Source organism: Macrobrachium rosenbergii, chromosome 21 (genome assembly GCF_040412425.1).
Source record: "Macrobrachium rosenbergii isolate ZJJX-2024 chromosome 21, ASM4041242v1, whole genome shotgun sequence".
NCBI lineage: Eukaryota > Metazoa > Arthropoda > Malacostraca > Decapoda > Palaemonidae > Macrobrachium > Macrobrachium rosenbergii.
In genome coordinates this window covers 61421340-61442708 of record NC_089761.1, presented here as the reverse complement: position 1 = coordinate 61442708, position 21369 = coordinate 61421340, and the positions used below count along the sequence as shown (strand labels likewise).

General features: G+C 41.6%; 1 pseudogene; it reads right to left on the bottom strand.

The window, feature by feature from the left end:
- The window catches only part of LOC136849516 (prolyl 4-hydroxylase subunit alpha-2-like), a 95851-nt pseudogene that overhangs the window by 60821 nt on the left and 13661 nt on the right, over positions 1-21369 (bottom strand).

Sequence of the window (21369 nt, the reverse complement as noted above, 5' to 3'; positions counted from 1 at the left end):
CTAGAGAAATGAGTAAGTCTACTCAGTAGGTCTACTGAAGATCACCTGCCAATACTGAACGGAGGCCCCACATATAAAATGGTTTTGAGATGAATACAGGTGCTTTGATAAGTTGGACCTAAAGGATTGCATTTAAAAAAAGTGAGAAAAATAATAAGACGACAAGGAGAACTGATGACAGAGGGCATAGATAAAAAAGGTTAATCCAACAGCATGAATATCAGTAAACGCTGAAATGGAGATATCTTTAGAGTTTAGACCAAGGTCACCAGCATATCACAAACATAGCCCACTTCTGAAGAGCTTTGGGATCTTTCCTAGATAGTGACCCCTAAGGGTTTTAACCCGACATATATCCACCTTTGTGGCATGTTTAGTACAAGCCCTTTTGGGGATTACTGTAAAACATAAACAAAAGACAGTACATATAAGATAATGACCCCAAAGAAATATTAGTCCTAGATAACGTACCCAAAAACCATAGTGATTGGGAGTCACTATCTGGGAAAGATCCGAGCTTTGATATTTATTTTGAAAGCATTCTCCTCACAACGGAAGGAATGTATAGAAACTGCTTCAGAACTGTCATAGCTTCAAATTCTTTCGGAATTCACAAGCAACCTCAGAGCAGAAAAACCAACTGCACTGGTCATCAATAAGGAAAGAAAGAGAAAAGAAAACAGATTAAATGGCCGTTTAGTTGGTGATACTTACGAGTGGCCCTGGGAGTCAGAGCAGCCCTTGACTGTCTACAGTCCAGGAAGGTGGAATAAATATAGGTTGCAGGAGATGCTACTAAACCTTCCAGGATTTTTTTTAACTTGTAGAACGGTTGAAGTACTAACTGGTAATTTCTAAAATAAAAAAAGAATAAATAAAATTTGCTTTTTTTGGGCACGAATGAAGTCTGTAAATTAGGTCAGTTTTAAGATTACACAATACGATTTGATTTTCAAGCCGTTTAATAAATAGAACACAACTACAAAATCACGTAGCATTTAGAACCAAAAAATACATTTTGAAATTTTATAAGACCCTTAAGACTGTAGGGCCCCAAGTTGTTACCTGTTTAGTTTATGCCTGAATTAGGAAATGTCAGGTGTACTTATCATGTAAAATTCCCCTCTAGTGTAGGAGTCCACAATTATAGTGAATCCAACATTAATTTATATATACATACATACATATATATGTGTGTATATATGCATGTATATAGATATATATATATATATATATATATATATATATATATATATATATATATATATATATATATATATATATTATATAATATATATATATATATCCTTAAGAATTTATATCATGTAGCAGCCAGTGCGTCATTTATCCTTTGACGCATTTTCTCCTTTCATTTGACTATGGGGGCAAGAAAACATGGCGGTTATGATAGAATCGCGCGTATTTTGAACCAGAGAAAAGCAGTTAAAGCCAGTGTGTAGGGCTAGCTCAACCTCAGCTGACCTGGGATAAACAATGGGACCCCCCCTTTCACCCCCATCACATGATGTGGGAGTAGCTAGGCACTGCAGGCACGGGGGGGACATAGCCGGGATGTGAGGTAGATAGGCCCTTAACCTCCAAGTACTTAATCTTAAGGTCACTTTTCCTCCAATCCTTTGCTGGCTGTATGACTTTTGCAGATTGACGGCAGGCCTACACGTCCACACAAACAACAACTATGGAACGCACACTGTTCCCCGAGAAGAGCAGAGGCCTCCAGAATCCCGTCACAGACGCATGTCCAGCGCTTCCTTCCTTCTCCGCTGGTGAACGCTAACTTCGGTAACCGGCTGAGTCTATCATGTTTGGCGCCCACATCTGTAGATCAGGTACGTTGATCGCAAGTAGTCAGTATGCCAGCCCTTTCCCTCCCCCCTGAAATTCCTTGATTTTTCCATTTCTTCAAACTTCAATTTCTTCCTCCACAAACGCATTCCCTTTGTTAAGTCACCCTACTTCAAGCAGCCCATAAATCGCCCCATGACTTGCTTTGAAATCAACTTAATTCAGTGATAAGTATTCCAATATCCCTTCCCCAGTGCAAATTAAGGGCAAATTAGTCTAAGTGATATAAGTGTTTGTTTCCTCCCTGTGTGGAGAGTTATGGTTTAATGAATAGCAGGGGAAACGTCCTTGCTCTTCCGTGTTGTACTAACTCCGGCCCTCTATTCCAGGTGCCATAAATTCCTGGCCCAGTCCGCAAATCTATGCCCCACTAGTTCTGACTGCCATCCAAATTTCGCAACCATTCCTGGTCGCAGCCTAATTGCAAGACTCCGATGGTCCCGCAGAAATCATCTTAATTAACTGATTGCCATTACCCTGGAATTCACCCCTTCCAATGTACTATTGTCTGTGATCTGATGGAATTTTACCATAACAGCGTCAGTTGTTATCATGGGGTTGTTGTATCTGAGGCCCTTCATATTTACAGTGCTTATTTGCAAATCACTGCATTATTGATCTACTGTATGTAATTTATGTGGTTGTAATTGGTTACATTTTATATTCTTTTCTTTTCTTTTGTTCTGCATATTTGCCTCAGTCTCTGTAAATAAACCTCTTTTAATTGTAAAAGAATTCTAATTCCAAATTGTGACCTTAATTATTCACGTAAATCCATGAAGATTCTAAGGTGAGTTTCCAGTAGTTTCCCTTTGTTCATAAACTTGGGACCCCCTTTGGTACGTAGGCAGTCATTAAGAGGCAAACTGTTCCAATTCCCTCCTCAACCAAGGACCCAGTTTATGACAGTGTCGACCGAAACCAGGATCTAGTTACATTAGCGATCATTAGCCGCGCTATTACACTAGACTAGAAACGTACTAGGAATAAATCAGGCATTTAAATTTAATCATTTCATTATTCACAAAAGGCATAGAAGCGAGTGAAGCAGAAAATTAAGGTAAAAAGGGTATTATCATCATTGTCTTTTAACATTAAGGATACGTAAGGTTAAATAAGAAAAGTGATATTAATATTTCTTTAAAGAAACGCAACAAATCTCTTGTCGTTACAAGCATTCAGAACACAGGAGAAAGCATAGGTTCTTAAGTTAGCGAAACAGAGAGGTAGGCGCGAATTTCCCGTCCGCAGAATTTCCAAAGTAGGCGCAAAGTTTTGTTTCCCGACGAGTGAACATAGGAATTAGGAAGTGCTTTGTTAGGGAACTATTGCATGTGTTAGTGAGAACAAGTAGGTAGGAGTTTATTTTGGAACAGTTACAGCCGAGAAAGTGTACAATTTCTCGATCAGTGATAAATTTTGGGATAACTAGTAGCTTACAGGAAACCGTGTAGCGGTCTCTGGCATTTACACGACGAGCCAGCAAACGTTCTGTTCAAATCGGTGCATGCGTGGATCGTCCCAGTGTTGGAGAAATAAAAACATTTCCAAGCGTAGTTATTTAACCACCCTCCCAGTGTATTAAAAATAAAGTATAGACACTGTTGATGTGCACCGTTAAACTATTCACCTTTTCATTCAAAGCCCGAATTTATCGAAGAAAGTCGTGTCTCTTTTTTCCTCCAATTTCCTGGCCTAGTCTGTCTCACGACAAAGCTACCGATCAGCTGTTTTCCACAAGCGATGCAGTTCCACATTGTTTGTTCACGGAATGAACCTTCCTCCCTCTGTCCCCTAACGTAACCGTGAAAGATGTGAATATCTTTGAAACAATTTGAAACCCTTTACCCACCATATCACTTGTCATGGCAAGAGCGAGACAGTAAAAGATTACGCAAATGCTAAAAGTTCATTGTAGAAGAAAAGTAACTTAACGTAATTTCGCATATCTAATTTATTTGCTCATAAACATAAAGTAAAGTAACTTTAACATTCATAACGAATACATTCCCGTGCACCTCTGCTTGTAGAGAGAGAGAGAGAGAGAGATTTTTTCTTTTCTCTCTTCGCTTATCCTTTTATCTTAACACAGGACTGACACAACTTTATTTACGAGTTTGGAAAACAACCCACATATAAAAGCCAAATAAAAAGAATTTTCTTTAGTGTGACTCACTTTTAAACTTTCAAACTCATTACTCAGTTATTATATATAGACAGTGCGTGAAATTTATAAGCACTTGTGTTTAGCGAATAACCTCGCATACCTGCTTTTCCTTTCGTGCTTCAGCCCAGATCAATTCTCGTACGCTATAGAGCACATGTACAGTCACTCAAAAATGTTTTGCAACATGTTCCAGAAGTTTTCGTTCACCTAACAGTAATTTGTTCTTTTGATATTTACAAGGAAATGTAATTTTCTTATACGACTTTGGTTACTAATCTTACGGTTAACAATATACAAAAGAATGGTGAGTGAAAAATTCAAATTACGAAAAATTACGAAATATTTTGAAAAATTTCACTTCAGATGATTGGGCAAAAGAGTCAAAGAAGAAACTATATTTCGAATCCAGATAAAAGCTTATTGACTAATAAAATAATATTGAATAATCATCAATGAAATTATATATAAATAAAGAAAGAAAGAATTCAACCATTATCATTGTCAAAAAAAAAAAGAAAAAATCTCATGACGTCGTATGTTATCATGTGACTCCACATTCGGGCAGGAAAGTTAAACTAAACTGTCTCGTCACTTGCTCCGATAAGATGGGCAACAGACTCAGCTGCACCACAATCATTAGCTTGCATAAGACTAATGTCTCTATCGTAGATATTGCTCAGCAGCTTTGCGTAAATAAAACAACCATGTATAGAGGGATACAACAACAGAGAGAATGAGGAAATATGATAAATTCATTGTAAAAAGTGGAGGACGACCCCATTGTTGCACTACTGTTAAGGATCATCACCGGATGATAACTGAAGGAGCTGAGAGCTCTGCCTAACTCCCCTGACAACCAGTGTTGCTATCAGAGAGAACCTAGAGAGGGCCAACTTCCTATGTGCTGCACTGTAATTGGCTGAGCGCCGGCGGCTATTTTGATTGTGTGTAACTGGAGGTTGCTAGAGACGCAATGTCAACTGTGATCTTTTGTGTACACCTTCATGTTCTCGAAGTGTAGAGTTTATGAAGCAATTATATGTTACAATGAGACTAAAATATCAATTGAAAATCAAGAATAAAGCATCCAAAGAAAAGAAATTATGTAAAAACAGAAAACTGTTGAAAATTTCCCATAAATGAATTCGTATTAATCCAATGAGTATTTTGTTAACAGGTCTTCACACTGACAGATAAGTATAGCCCTGTCTAACTCAATTAAGCTTGCTGTGTGTTAATGCTTTTGGTGGTGGACTGGTGGTGATTTTAATGCTAAACAATGTGTGCTATGTGTATGTGTTGATGCCTTTGGTGGTGGTACGTGATTAGTAATTAAATACTACCTATTTCCAATAGGTTGTGTACAGGCATAGCATTTTGTACATATTTTGCTAAGGCATGGTATTTGCGAAGGATTGACATTTTGCTAGCATATTCTCCTAGGGCCTATAATATCTGCCATCATTTAATGACATTGAAGTACAATAATTACTTTTCCAGATGCAGTCCTTTCACAGATAATTGTACATAGCCTAAATGTTTGAAAATATGTATTATATTTGAGAAAAATAAAATTTTTATCCCACTAAGGAATTACCTTAATGGGTATTATATGGAGCAAAGTCTGTTCTGCTGATCTAGTCACATTTGGCTGTGATGTATCTGAGTGGTCCTCTTACTGTTACATACTTATATAGGCCTATTTGTACCCTTATTTTCTGATATACGTCCATAAAATGAACAATCTTAACAGCTGTCAAATAAATAAACATTGGCAGTTTGTTGTGTTCCAGCATAAAGACAAACTGTTGGCCCCACAGTGGGTTGCAGTGCATTCAGAGCATGTTTGTTTGCAAAACGTTGCTGCCACTGCAGCTCCTGTTACACACAATCAAAATGGCGGCCAAATTACGCTGCACATAGGAAGTCAGCCCTTCCCATGGTTCTCTCTGACTTCCAGTCTCACTGGGACAGAGTAAACCGTCTTTTGCCTGGGATTCGAATTTTGATCCTGGTTTATGCTAATAAAGGAAGCTTACGAGTCTCAATGTTACGCATGGAAATGCAGGATACTAATAATTGACAGAAAGAGGCATGCATACAGTTCTCCCATCATTTGCCAAGGTAAATGTAACGAACATTTTCTTTTGAAAAAGGTTACAAAATTACATTTTCTGCACGGTACATTCTAGCGATATTTTAGAAGACAGTTGTGTTCGAATGTGTGTAGCGAATCCGAACTAGGCCATGTCAAGCGTCCTTACTTTATTTTCAATACAGCTATCAGGAGAATACAACTTTCGTGGCCAGTATTATTTTAGTATACATGCTTTGCATATCATAGAAAGCTGGCATCTACTTCAAGCGGTCATAAATGTTTAAAGTATCATGAGTAAGCTTCCTTTGAAAGAATAGATGGTGACTGTGTTTCTTGTTAAAATGTTTGGTATGGACAGCTTCTCTCTCTCTCTCTCTCTCTCTCTCTCTCTCTCTCTCTCTCTATTTATTTATTAGAAGAGGCAGAACCTTTTTTATTGGACTATTGCAAGTTATGTCTTAATCTGCGTTGTGGAAATTACTGAGGAAGGAATGTATCAAGGGATTTGACTGATACTGAGTCATGAATCCAAACATTTTCAATACAGAGAATATATATATATATATATATATATATATATATATATATATATATATATATATATATATATATATATATATATATATATATATATATATATATATATATATATATACAAATATATATATATTTTTATATGTTTCCTGGTGCAGGTGGATCTTATGACTCCACAATTATTACTTTACTCGAAAATGGCCTTGTAAGATACCCAGGACATATAAAACACAAACAAAAAAAAAAGAAGTACACGGAGCGGAGGGCTCTTCACTAGGGAAGTGCGTGAAACACGTGGATATAAAAATAGTTATATTTGATAGCACACAAGGTCAAAAGGAAAATTAACTGAAAATACGGTAAATTACTGCCGTAGAAGTCCTCCCGAAGGGGGAGCTTGGGAATGCCAGGAACACGGACCAAGGATAATTCTGCTACAGGCGTCTTTCTGAAACGATATTTGGACCCACGTTTTACACATCTAATGCTGGAATTTGGGGATTGAATTACTCGGGGGTGCACTGAAGGCACCAAGGACTCCCCCGAGGCGTTACTTGTGACTCAGAGGAAAGAAGCTGTGAACACGTGGGCCTGGCTTGAACCAAGGAATATCAGGAACACAAAGTTATAGGCCCAGAGATTAATAAATGCAAAAGGGCTAAGTAATCGTGACTAGCAACTCGTTTTGGGTACATTACCACATTTGTAGGGGCATAGGGCTGACGACGTCTTCTGCCGAAACACGTGTGGGAGCGTGGACAAATGGTAGCCTCCCTCTCCAAGGTATTTCTTCGAGTCGTAGATTGGGGCGGAAAGGCGCCCTTGGGATGATGAAAAGGCCGCCGTTTAATGTCAGCTCGCGTTTTGGGAGACTTGCAATCCCCCTTGCAGTCTTCTAAGGCCACGTGGAATGGAACACGGGGCACAAGAGGCGGCGATGGGCTCCACGTGGCGGCGAGCGGAAAACGGAGGGCAGGGCAAAGCACTGCGAGACTTGACTTGTTCTCGGCTTAAACTAGTGACGCGTGTGAGAGAGAGCTGTCCTGGCCCTGACCTTTTATTGCTTCAGGACAGGGGTGGGGGGCGATGTCCTGACCCAGGTCGCCGACCCGGATATCATAGAAAACGATTTTCTTTCCCTGTACCAAAGAAAACAGTGCAAAGCCAGTTTACTGTCCCCAAACTATTATATTCTCTGAGCCCCTATACCCCGACCTTCAAAGGTTCAAACCAACCCAAAGCAGGAAAGGAGAACAGTTTCCTAGCGGATTTTGGCGCTACTCTTTACAGCTCCCCTGGCAAGATAATATTCACACCTATAAACGGGTGCGAATATTGACAAAAGCAAAAATGAGCGAAGAAAACGTTCGACTTTATTCTATCTTTTACTTTGCTACAACCTTTACTTTACTTTATTTGTAAAACTCTGATGCCACACTAATCAATAACAAACTGAAGGTTTACTTTAGGAGCAGAGTGCAATTTAGAATATTCAATAAAAGGGTAAACTTGTTTGCAAATTAATTATTGCTCAAATACTTCCTAAGTACTGTTTCTACCCATTCTTTATTCGATTTACTTTACTGGGGTAATAAGGCGCTCAAAAGAAAATAAACAAAGAACACTTCAAAATTTCAAAATAACAACAACAAAATAAAACATACAAGGCAGAATTTAAAAGGAAACAAATGTAAACCCACTGATTCCTTAATGCTATCCTGGAATTACAGGCATGCTATTAGTTGTGCCTTGAAGAGGCGGCATTCGTGACAATACACTGTAGGTATTAAATAATATCCCCTTTACCAAAATTGTAATAATAGAATTCAATTCTTCTTTTCAATCGACCTCCAATTGTTCACAAGCGCGACGAGCATAACTAATATTTCCCACGAACGCTAATCTGAAGGGACAAGAACTTGACAGCTGTGAGGCAGAGAGATTATTCGCGGGTTTTAATTCGCCAACTTAAACGACGCTAAATTTTTACGTCTGCAGCTTACAACTCAGGTGTAAGCTATAAATAGACTACTCGACTTATGAATGGGAGGATAAACAAATGAAGGGGAAAATGGACAAGGATAACATTCTCCACAGGGATAATTAAAAAAAAAGAAATGTAAATAAAAAATAAAGGAAACTACACAGAACAACAACGAAGGATATTACTTCCTACTAAAGGGCGGGCCGCACCGCGGTGATTAAAAAGGCAACGTTAAAATTCGTAAGGGCAGGAGTCTTGTGACTCAAGATTCGTTAAAAAAAAGGAAAGATTAAATGCAAAAGTAAATAATATACGTAGAAAATAAGGGATAACAGAGTGAGGTATTTATGATTTACTTCTTTATCTAACTTCCGTCGCCAACAGACGACGGTCAGAGCTAACTCTCAGCCCAAGGGCGGGGAAAAGAAACCCAAAGGGCGCGACCCCTTCAGGAAGAGTTGACACGCCTGCCTTGTGCCAAAGGACGGGCGTAAGGGCGTGCCACTTCCCACTCTGTCTCTCTTACTGCTTCAAAATAAAATAATTAGTGCATTTTAAAAGGGGAGGATATCCCATATGTTAACTGCCGCTTGCGGTGGTAAGTAAGGGAAAGTGTGGAGGGAAGATCGATAGAGAAGGATGAGGGATAGAAATTCCAAAGGAAAGGAAGAAGATAGCGGAAGGCCTTGACATCCTCTCCTGGATGAAAGGTGGCAAGACGTTCAAGAGATGAAGATGGGGGCCCTATGCCAAGTTTGCACAGGGGCCAGAAGAGCTCGGGGCTCCTTGTGGACTACCTGCGATCGCCCACACCCGTGGTAACTCCGCCGCGAACCTCTCCTCCTTGGACCGTTGTCCTTGGCCGGGGAATCGGAGGGCCCGAGGCCAAAGGGCGGCAAGGGGTGCCATCTGGGTCAGCTGCTGCGACAACTGACCCAGGAATTTTGTTCGCCATCTCGGACATTAACCGGCGCAGATCGCAGAGTTCATCGGCCCAGGAAGGCGGGGCAGAATCATGACTCGCGGAGGAATCTGCGGCGGGCGCGCGAGAGAGGGGACGGCCGGAGGGGGCGGGGTCGACTTGCTTGCAGGGGTGACCAGCTCAGGCACTGACATTGGCACTGGCGCTGGTGGCGATGTGGTGGTGGTCTCGTCTGTCTGGACGGACGGAGACTGGCACTGCTCAGTGCGCCGAAGGGGCACTGGCAGAGAGCTGAAGGCCGAGATTCTCCTGAAGGGAGATCTGGCTGAGGCCTCGGCACTGGCACGGATGCCATGCCGGGCACTGGACTCAGATTTGGATGATTTATTGGGGAATGGGGACCCCGGAATGGTGGTGGCTTGAAATGGGACGTAAAGTCTTGGCCCAGGAGGACGTCATAGTCTCCTGGAATGTGTTTCGCTTCTGGCGAGACGAAGGGTCCTGGCTCTGTGGGGTCGGGTGACCCTCAGTTGGACCGTAGGGAGGATCATTTTAAAATCGTTAATGCCCTCAATGGTGACGAGCTTGCGTCGGTCTATTATAGCTCCATAGGGAACTTTGTCCCTCCTTATGAGGGAAATTTGCGCGCCAGAGTCGTCAAATGCCTTGACCTGACGTGCTGAGTATTTACCTCGAGGAGGTGCCACATAGATGGGACCCTCGGCAGGAGGGCCTAAGGACTCGGGATTCGTTACTGCCAGGGCGACGGCGGGAGTTCCTGCCTTATTATTTCTAGGGCATTTTGCCCATGAGGAAGAGTGGCCATAAACCTTGCACGCCGTGCAAAAGGTTTGGCTGAAATCTCTTCGCACTGCCCGGCAGAGGGGCGCAGGCGACTTATTAGGGGCTGTCCGGGAGAGAGACGATGGTGGTTTACTGCGGCATTGCTCCTTGGCATGCCCGATCTTTTACAGAACCCGCACACGACGGGCTTCTGTGATTGCCCATTCTTCGGCGGAGGGCACCCGATAGGTAGGCGGGTGGCGTAATTTTTGCGCTGCAGCGAAGCTCTCCTGGGGTGATGGGTGTCCCATAGATCCGCTATTCGGCAGCAATCAGCTAAGGTGGGGGCTCCTTCTCGGCGATGTGCGTGGCGAGGGCCGGCAGGGTGTAGAGTAGGAAGTTCTCTATTTGTATTTGTTCGATGGCATCGTTGAGGGTCGTAACCCCCACGGCCTCGAACCATTTGGCACGGGCACGCTCGGACTTGTAGGCCCAGTCTGCCCAGGTTTGATTGGCCTCCTTCACTAGCCCGCGCCAGCGCTCCTCCAGCGTTCAGGGGTTATCTCGCACGCCTTGGCAATAGTCTGGCGTACGACCTCCCAATTTTCCTGCTCCTCCGGCGGGGAGGGCCCTGTAGGCAATCAGGGCCTTCCTCCAAGGAACTTGCCCAACACCAGGGAGAGTTCGGCTGCACTCAGGGGACAGGCCTTTAACACTGTCTCGGCGCTGTCGAGCCACACCTCGGGCTCAGCCTCCGTCCACTTTGGCATGCAGGCGATAGCCTGGCTGAAGGCACTCATTCCCTGGGGGGCAGGTGGAGGCGAAGGGCCACTCTGTTGCAGCATTGCGAGTTCATGGGCACGCTGCTTGTCCCTTTCTTCCCTCTCGGCTTCTTCTCGTTTCTCCTGGGCTAGTCTTTCTGCCTCCCGTTCTTGTCTCTCTGCGTCTTCCCGTCTCTCCTGAGCCAGCCTCTCTGCCTCCGTTCCTGCCGTGCGGCTTCTTCTCGTCTCTCCTGAGCCTGTCTTTCTGCTTCTACTTGTCTCTCCTGAGCCTGTCTTTCTGCCTGTATGGCGTCCATCCTCTCCTGTACCCAGTCTCTTAGTTCTCTCCCGGAAAGGCCGAGTTCCTTCCCTGAGGACATGAAGAACTTGAAATCCTCGCTCTGCTGAGACCGTGTCGACATTTTGCAGGCGGGAGAGGACGCTAGTAACACACAGACTTAATTTCCCAGAGCTGTGGGAATCTGGGACCCTTTTCCAAAGGACGTATGATTGGTCTCCCGATTTACCGACGGAGCGGGCTGATTGGGGACGATGAATTAGCAATGATTGGTCTCCCTATTTACCGACGAAATGGGCTGATTGGGGACGATAAGTTAGCAATTATTGGTCTCCCGATTTACCGACGGAGCGGGCTGATTGGGGACGATGAATTTAGCAATGATTGGTCTCCCGATTTGCTGACGAAGCGGGCTGATTGGGGACGATGAATTAGCAATGATTGGTCTCCCTATTTACCGACGAAGCGGGCTGATTGGGGACGATGAATTTAGCAATGATTGGTCTCCCGATTTGCCGACGAAGCGGGCTGATTGGGGACGATGAATTTAGCAATGATTGGTCTCCCGAGTTACCGACAAAACGGGCTGATTGGGGACGATGAGCAGCAATGATTGGTCTTCCGGTTTACCGACGAAGCGGGCTGATTGGGGACGAAGAATTAGCGATGATTGGTCTCCCGATTTACCGACGAAGCGGGCTGATTGGGGACGATGAATTAGCGATGATTGGTCTCCCGGTTTACCGACGAAGCGGGCTGATTGGGGACGATGAATTTAGCAATGATTGGTCTCCCGAGTTACCGACAAAACGGGCTGATTGGGGACGATAAATTAGCAATGATTGGTCTCCCGATTTACCGACGAAGCGGGCTGATTGGGGACGATGAATTAGCAATGATTGGTCTCCCTATTTACCGACGAAGCGGGCTGATTGGGGACGATGAATTAGCGATGATTGGTCTCCCTATTTACCGACGAAGCGGGCTGACTGGGGACAATGAATTAGCGATGATTGGTCTCCCGATTTACCGACGAAGCGGGCTGATTGGGGACGATGAATTTAGCAATGATTGGTCTCCCGATTTACCGACGAAGCGGGCTGATTGGGGACGAGGATTAGCAATGATTGGTCTCCCGATTTACCGACGAAGCGGGCTGATTGGGGACGATTAGTTAGCAATGATTGGTCTCCCAAGGTAACGACAAACGGGCTTACTTGGGGACTAGATTGGGATATATATTTAGGTCTCCCGAATTACCGACAAAACGGGCTCACTTGGGGACTGAATGGAAAATGAATCGGTCTCACCAACGGACCGACGACACGGATTTATTGGGGACAAGAATAGAATATATAGGCGCCCGGGAATTTCCGCACAAACGACGTCTGATCAGCGAGGGCGCTAGTTTTAATGACTTATGGGAGAAGTGTTATTCTCAAGGACAATTAGGTGGGGGGGCCATCCCACAATCACAACAGATAGGCAACACACGCAGCCATAGTAACAGCACAAAACAAAACCACAGAAAAAAACAGAACAATACAGAACATATAATGTCAGACCCCCAATAATGCAAAACAATTTGGTAGAGCGAAGCAAATCAAACAAACAAATGTTTTCCTAACTGGGCCACGGAATGGACGGTCAAGGCCGTCTGCGCCAAATGAATGAACGTAAACACCCGGGGACTTCCCCGAACAGAGACAACGGTTGTTGACCCTTTTCGTCCTGGGCGTATAATATACGCTTTCGCTCCTATTTCTAAAACGAGAGAGAGAGAGGGTAAAAATGCGTCAGCAATGCTAATCTGACTTTCGAACACGTGGTTGACGTCGAGGTCTCGCGCCTATATCTAATGATTCGGTTTCGAAATCACTCGTTTCTACAGGAGGAATATGCGCACTATTCCTTTAATGATTTATCACCTGTATAACCTAATTGAATGGCATGCAAGCCGCGTGCAAAGGCTTCCAAAGCTAAGTTTCGGCGATTCTCTCTCTCGTTTTCCTCGGACATGCGCCCTACTAAAAAAAAATTCCTAGGACTAGTCACGTTTTCTAAAGCGTCCTACGCTAAATAAACACAGTTTACTTACGCAGAATTTCCTTGGCCTGTTGCGCTGGCTTTTCAAAGGTTCGTACTCTGTCTCGTATCCAGCTTAGCTGAGCTAATTGCTGATTTCACAAATTGCAACACAAACAACAAAGGGGAAGAGGGGGGAGATGCAATCATTACGAGAATCACTGGTCAGGTCGCCATTTTTATATGTTTCCTGGTGCAGGTGGATCTTATGACTCCACAATTATTACTTTACTCGAAAATGGCCTTGTAAGATACCCAGGACATATAAAACACAAACAAAAAAAGAAGTACACGGAGCGGAGGGCTCTTCACTAGGGGAAGTGTGTGAAACACGTGGATATAAAAATAGTTATATTTGATAGCACACAAGGTCAAAAGGAAAATTAACTGAAAATACGGTAAATTACTGCCGTAGAAGTCCTCCCGAAGGGGGAGCTTGGGAATGCCAGGAACACGGACCAAGGATAATTCTGCTACAGGCGTCTTTCTGAAACGATATTTGGACCCACGTTACACATCTAATGCTGGAATTTGGGGATTGAATTACTCGGGGTGCACTGAAGGCACCAAGGACTCCCGAGGCGTTACTTGTGACTCAGAGGAAAGAAGCTGTGAACACGTGGGCCTGGCTTGAACCAAGGAATATCAGGGAACACAAAGTTATAGGCCCAGAGATTAATAAATGCAAAAGGGCTAAGTAATCGTGACTAGCAACTCGTTTTGGGTACATTACCACATTTGTAGGGGCGTAGGGCTGACGACGTCTTCTGCCGAGAAACACGTGTGGAAGCGTGGACAAATGGTAGCCTCCCTCTCCAAGGTATTTCTTCAAGTCGTAGATTGGGGAGGAAAAGGGCGCCCTTGGGATGATGAAAAGGCCGCCGTTTAATGTCAGCTCGCGTTTTGGGAGACTTGCAATCCCCCTTGCAGTCTTCTAAGGCCACGTGGAATGGAACACGGGGCACAAAGGGCGGCGATGGGCTCCACGTGGCGGCGAGCGGAAAACGGAGGGCAGGGGCAAAGCACCGAGACTTGACTTGTTCTCGGCTTAAACTAGCGACCGCGTGTGAGAGAGAGCTGTCCTGGCCCTGACCTTTTATTGCTTCTGGACAGGGGTAGGGGCGATGTCCTGACCCAGGTCGCCGACCCGGATATCATAGAAAACGATTTTCTTTCCCTGTACCAAAGAAAACAGTGCAAAGCCAGTTTACTGTCCCCAAACTATTATATTCTCTGAGCCCCTATACCCCGACCTTCAAAGGTTCAAACCAACCCAAAGCAGGAAAGGAGAACAGTTTCCTAGCGGATTTTGGCGCTACTCTTTACAATATATATATATATATAAACATACATATATATAAATATATATATACATGCTTGTGTATATATATATATATATATATATATATATATATATATATATATATATATATATATATATGGTTGTGTCACTTAACAGCGTGTGACAATACATTTAACTAGGACTACAGAGAAAATAATATAAGTACCAAGCGCTTTCGTTGTTATTACCAAAAGACACCTAATATATGTATGTATGCATATATATATATATATATATATATATATATATATATATACATATATATATATATATATATATATGCATGTGTGTATGTATGTATGTATGCATGTATGTATAACTGAATCACGAATGTATGGAAAGTGATTAATGTATAAATAAAGGCAACTACCACGAAGTCTGATTTAAAGAGTAATATAAGTAAACGCAATAATATAAGGAAATTCATGAAATGAATCCACAACACCAAATTACGATTTTCAGTCAAAGCTGCAGACCTCCATTTACGGTTTATTCTGATTGACAGACATCTTAACCCACCTAATTCTCTTGAACCGGGGATGACGCCAGCAGGAATCATCATGTGTCACGTCATTGCTTGGCTCGTGATCATTCTTTCTTGCAGGTACGTTGAGAGCTGGCGAGAGAAGACGCCGACTATGTAAACAATCCGATTAACAGTTACCACTTCCTGCGTCGGCTCGCCCACGACTACAGCTCGGTTAAAAATGCTCTCCATGACACGACGACCAGAGGTGAGCTTTTCGTAGAGTCTGTGGCGTGTTAATCTGAAGTGTTCATGTTGAAGAAATCAACATAATGATAGTTTTCACTACTGTATGTACTAGGGTAACTTAACTCATTACTTTATCCGCAATGGACCTTTCGGTGTAAGTTTGCGAGGTGAAAATTAAAGACGTTTACGTCTGTTTATATTTCTAAGTCATGAAAAGTAGATTTTTCTTCTTAAATATCTCTCTCTCTCTCTCTCTCTCTCTCTCTCTCTCTCTCTCTCTCTCTCTCTCTCTCTCTCTCTCTCTCTCTCTCTCAAACACTCGCCATAAAATAAAATCAAGGGTTTCTCCAAGGTAGTATAAAGTACTACCGATTTGAAAAGTTTGCTATGACGCTGAGATAACATGAAAGTCCTTACATGACTTTGTTATGTATGTCTCAGTGCTCGTTTTTTCATTTTTTTTTTTTTTCTTTTGTAGCTCATTGACTTTGACAGGAAATTCTCAGGTTCTGGTTGAGGATGATTGCGCATCTAGTAAGATGACTCGGGTTTTATTGTTTACTTACCTGTCTCTCATCTTGTCAGAATATGAATGGGTTTCCTCTCTGGGGACAACCTGTGCAGACAGCAGGAGTTTAATTTGTATTTCAGCATCGTTATACTTCCTGGTTAGCTTCTAGCCAATATATTATACATAGCAAACGATCTTTTTACCGTTTAAATCAAACTTTCTCTGGTATGAATTCATTTTGGCCATTAACACTGATTTACTGAGATGCTCTGGCAGAGCATTTTCCTACACTTGTCTATCCCATGCATTTTAATCTAGCAAAATCTAACCGTGATGATTTGTTTACAAATGTGAAAAGTTTTGAAAGGAACGAATGACCCTACTAGACAGAATATTAACATTTCCTAAAACTGGTTTATTTAAATAGAAATTTATGGATTTTTAGTTTTCTGCAAAAGACAACTATTCAGATGGCTTTGTCTGTCCGTCCGCCCTCAAGATCCTAAAAACTACTGAGGCTAGAGGGCTGCAAATTGCTATGTTAATCATCCAACATCCAATCATCAAACATACCAAATTGCAGCCCTCTAGCATCAGTAGTTTTTATTTTATTTAAGGTTAAGTTTAGCCGTGGATCGTGCATCTGGCACCGTTGGGGCTGCCAGCCGCCGACGTATCTTCACTTAACCGCATCTGGGGAGCAACTGAGCGCTGCTCGGTCGTGGTTGAGAGTTTCGGACTGCAGCACATCGAGAGAATCATACAGCATTACACGCTGTACAGAAAACTCGATTGCGCCGAAGAAACTTCGGCGCATTTTTTACTTGTTTCTTTACGTTCGAGTCGAACATTGCAGTTCAAATTTCTCAAAGTCACTAGTAGTTAGCATTGATATAAAATGGAAAATGGAATTACAGATTTGGTTGCTTCATCTTACAAGATAGACTGACCAGTTTTTAATCAGTTCATGTCATCCATGTTAATATACCTTGTATTTTATATGTTGTAGATGCTAATCATCTTTTTGTTTGTGCGTTTGTTTTTATAGCCTAAAACCTATCGCGTTCAGTCTTGTGCTATTTTCTAAAGGAGATGGGCAGAGCTGCTCATCCAGTTAATGTAACTTATTTTCCTGCTAATAAATGACTTTTGTATTTTTTCTTACTAAATGCCATTTTTATTAGACAGTTAGCAAAATTACAGACATATTATCATACCCTACTATGAGTATACGATGAAATTATGCTCCTGTTTTTAAATCATTACTTAAGCTGAACGTAATCTTTCTTCTACTGCATTGGTAGGTTTAATATGATAAAAATACTCGTATATGCCCGGGGTACTAACTTCTAAAAACCTACAGAGCAGATTATGATTAGGGCCATTTGCAGTTTTCGCACAAGCAACATAAACCCCTCTTCCACATCGTTTGTCCCAAAATGAGATGGGTCAAGACGAATTACATGACAATGACTCCCCACGCAGACCTGAACTGCACCGACCAGCTCAACCAGATTAGCGGACATAACAGTAATTTGCTTATTGTAGATCCCGTGCTTATTGGCCCTATTGTGCCCACAAGCTAATCATTTGCTCTCTGTTGATCTTTTTCTTTTCGTTCTTCTTTATCAGAATTTTGACCAGCCCTATAAGAGCTGAAAGTCAGCTCAGTAGTCTGGTTCAACTACTTTAATACTACTAGAACGTTAGTCTGTCATTTCAGCTCGTGCCATGTCAAAGCTCAAGGCGTGTGGAGGAAAATGAGCTGGGATAATTAACGGTGTGGTGGAGATTCCGGAATAAAAAACAAAAGTTTCTGAATTACTTAGTCTCAGAAAACCTGCCTTAAATGGTGATTACATACAAAATACAAAATGCTGTTTATGTAGATTCCTATTAAAACCAGTTAATAGCTGACGGTTGCAAACGTCATGCTATTGCTGATATTATCAGTTTGTTACTCAAATGGCCCAGAAATCGGACGACCGTGTCCTTGACCAGTTTTCTGGCCTAGGAATCCCCACATCCTTCCAAAAGCAAATCTACGCAAAACACGACGATTTCGATCAAGTGGATAAGTTAGATGACTTGTATCGACGCCTGTGCAGAGGAGAACAATTGCAGGTCAGCTCAATTTGGTTATGCGTTTCTTTTTGTACTGGAGGCATTTCTTGTAAGATCAATGTATTTACAGTTAGGTATGGCCATAAAACCTCGAGAAGGTATTAGTTATCTATTGTTCATTGTTCTGCCACTGCTTCTTTTTGATATTTTTATTCGCTGACAATGGTTTTTTTAGCTATAATTTCTCAGTATTACTTTATTTTATCTATTGCATGGCTTAACACCAGGGTCAGAGATGTGGAAAAAAGCAAGCCAGACTAAATTTCGGTACTATTTGAGGAAGGAAACACTTTTAATTATTCGTTGTGTTCATGGAAGAGCATTTCAGCCTGGTAAACTCTAAATAGGTGCCTTAATCAGATATTGTGACATTTTTTATTTTTCTACTGACGCACATGGAAGACACTCAAAACTGGCCAGTGGCGACGACTAAGCTACCAAGAAAAGGTGATCATATCAGACTGTCATCTGAATATATTTACAATTTTTAAAAGCACCAACCTAGAAAAATCAGATCAGGGCCCAATGACGCGTTCCCTTAATCATACTTGATCTTTATTCTTTCCCAGCCTCCGGAAGCTTACATCGGCCTGAAATGTGGATACATATTTGGTAATTCCGGACGCTACAAACTTATGCCTTTCAAAGTTGAACTGATGTGGCCAGACCCCGTCACCATTGTGTACCACGATGTCCTGTCAGAACGCGAAACGCGACTCCTGAAGGAGATCTCGATGCCTCGGCTTGCCACCACCATGGTTCACTCCTTCACCACGCATGAAGCTCGGAAACCCCTCGCACGAATCGGAAAAACGTAATTTGTGTGAAAGTAGAGAGAGAGAGAGAGAGAAACATACCAAGAATGGCATCTCCAAGTGTGTCAGTTTATCTCTACATCTTATGAACTCGTGTATAAAGACATTCACACACATGTATATATATATATATATATATATATATATATATATTTATATATATTCATATATATATATATATATATTTATATATATATTCATACATATATATGTATATATACATTATATATTTATATAATATACATGTATATGTGTGTATGTGTTGGTACACAGAGATAAATATATATTACCTCATGTATGCCTATACTTATTTTTATGGCAGGAAAAACAATTCCTATCGCTACATACATGTAAAGCCCTTCGTTGGCTGAGTCGGTTGAGCTTCAGACTGTCACTCGAAGGGCCGGAGTTCAATTCCCCCGGCCGGCTGATGAAGAGTTAGAGGAATTTATTTCTGGTGATAGAAATTCATTTCTCGCTATAATGTGGTTCGGATTCCACAATAAGCTGTAGGTCTCGTTGCTAAGTAACCAATTGGTTCTTAGCCACGTAAAATAAGTCTAATCCTTCGGGCCAGCCCTAGGAGAGCTGTTAATCAGCTCAGTGGTCTGGTAAAACTAAGGTATACTTAACTTATCACATGCAGATCACAGATCCCACAAGTCATTGTAGAGAAGACAAATAACATCAATGGCAACCTTAGCCTTCCCTTCAAAGTATTTTGTCCTGTGTTCACTTTATTTACTATTACCCTCTCCAAGCAGCAGCCTCTCCCTTGAATTAACTCCTCATTTTGCTCCTCAGAGCCTGGGTGAGATGTGATGATGATGAGTAGGTTGCTAAGATCTTTGATCGCATAGAGGACATGGCTGGGCTCTCGACACAGACTGCGGAACCCTTACACCTCCTCAACTATGGCATTGGAGGCCACTACGACGCTCACCACTCACGTAGACTTCTTTGACTTGCGCAATGTAAGTCTGCGCAACAATCTGTTTTGATTGTGCTTATGGTAGAAGCACGTCTACTTCTTTTGTACTTTTTCTTCTGCTTCGTGGCAAACTTGTTTTGGTTGTGCTTATGATGGAAGCATGTCTACTTCTCCTACTTCTTCTTCTTCCTCTTCTTCGTGGCAAATTTGTTTTGGTTGTGCTTATGATAGAAGCACGTCTGCTTCTCCTACTTCTTCTTCTTCTTCGTGGCAAATTTCTGAGATCAAATTTTTCACGGCAATGATTATGCAGTTCAATACGGTCCAGAGTTTTCTGACCACCAATTCCGGCACAGCTCAACTCACTAAATACACACTAATGCACAAAAGCCGTATCTTTTTCACCTAGATATGTCTCAGGTGAACAAACAGATATATCACTTACCTTGTACACATTCATTAATTTCTCTAATTACTGGTGGTCAAAATGAAATGCTGTGCTTTTAAAATTTTAAACAAACAGATTTGTTTCTAAGTTCAAAAGTTATATGCAGAGTTCACAATCTCAAAAAGATTTACTATTAATTGATAACAGCGTAAGATTTAAGTATTTCTTAATCAAGTTTAATTCACAAAACTTTAATTTATTAAGAAAGCAATTTGGTTAAATAAGATTCAAACCATTAACTTTCACTCAAGTTTTAAACATATACCTGAATAATTACATTCAATACAAATGTTCACCAAAACATTATTGACTGGAATCCATATAAATAGTCTCTGAAATCTCAGTAATACGTATGCACTAACAAAATGCTAAGTAATCACCAGCACAAAACTTTGTAACCCACTTATTATAAAATTAGACATATAAGAATGAAATATGCAAAAATGGAAATATACTAACAGCAATTTCCCAAGACAAAAATATGTTTAAAGATTACATCAATCTTTCAAAAGATTACCTTCACTTTTAAAAAAGGTTAAACTCACGTCTTTCTAAGACTTTATCAAAGACAGCACTGCCAAGTCACAATGACATACATAATATATAATTAGCAGCAAGACACATTAGAACTCTCTATAAGAGATATTATTCACCTCTTATCAAAATAATAATTCTCTTTTACCTAGAGCATCACTTTAATTCTTAACATAACAAAAACCAGTAAACATCACATTACCTTATGAGTGTTACACCATTATATACTTTCCACAATGCTTGCACAATATAAATACTTCAGATCACCTCTTACAAAATGAACACACTTCTTGGGTGAGTTTAGCAAAACTTTTACAAATATGAGAGCAACCAATATAACACCCTTATATATATGAATGGTATTATTGAGAGAGAGAGAGAGAGAGAGAGAGACAGAGAGAGAGAGAGACCCTATTGCCAGCAGCCCCTGTTCCTAACTAAGAGTTTTTGG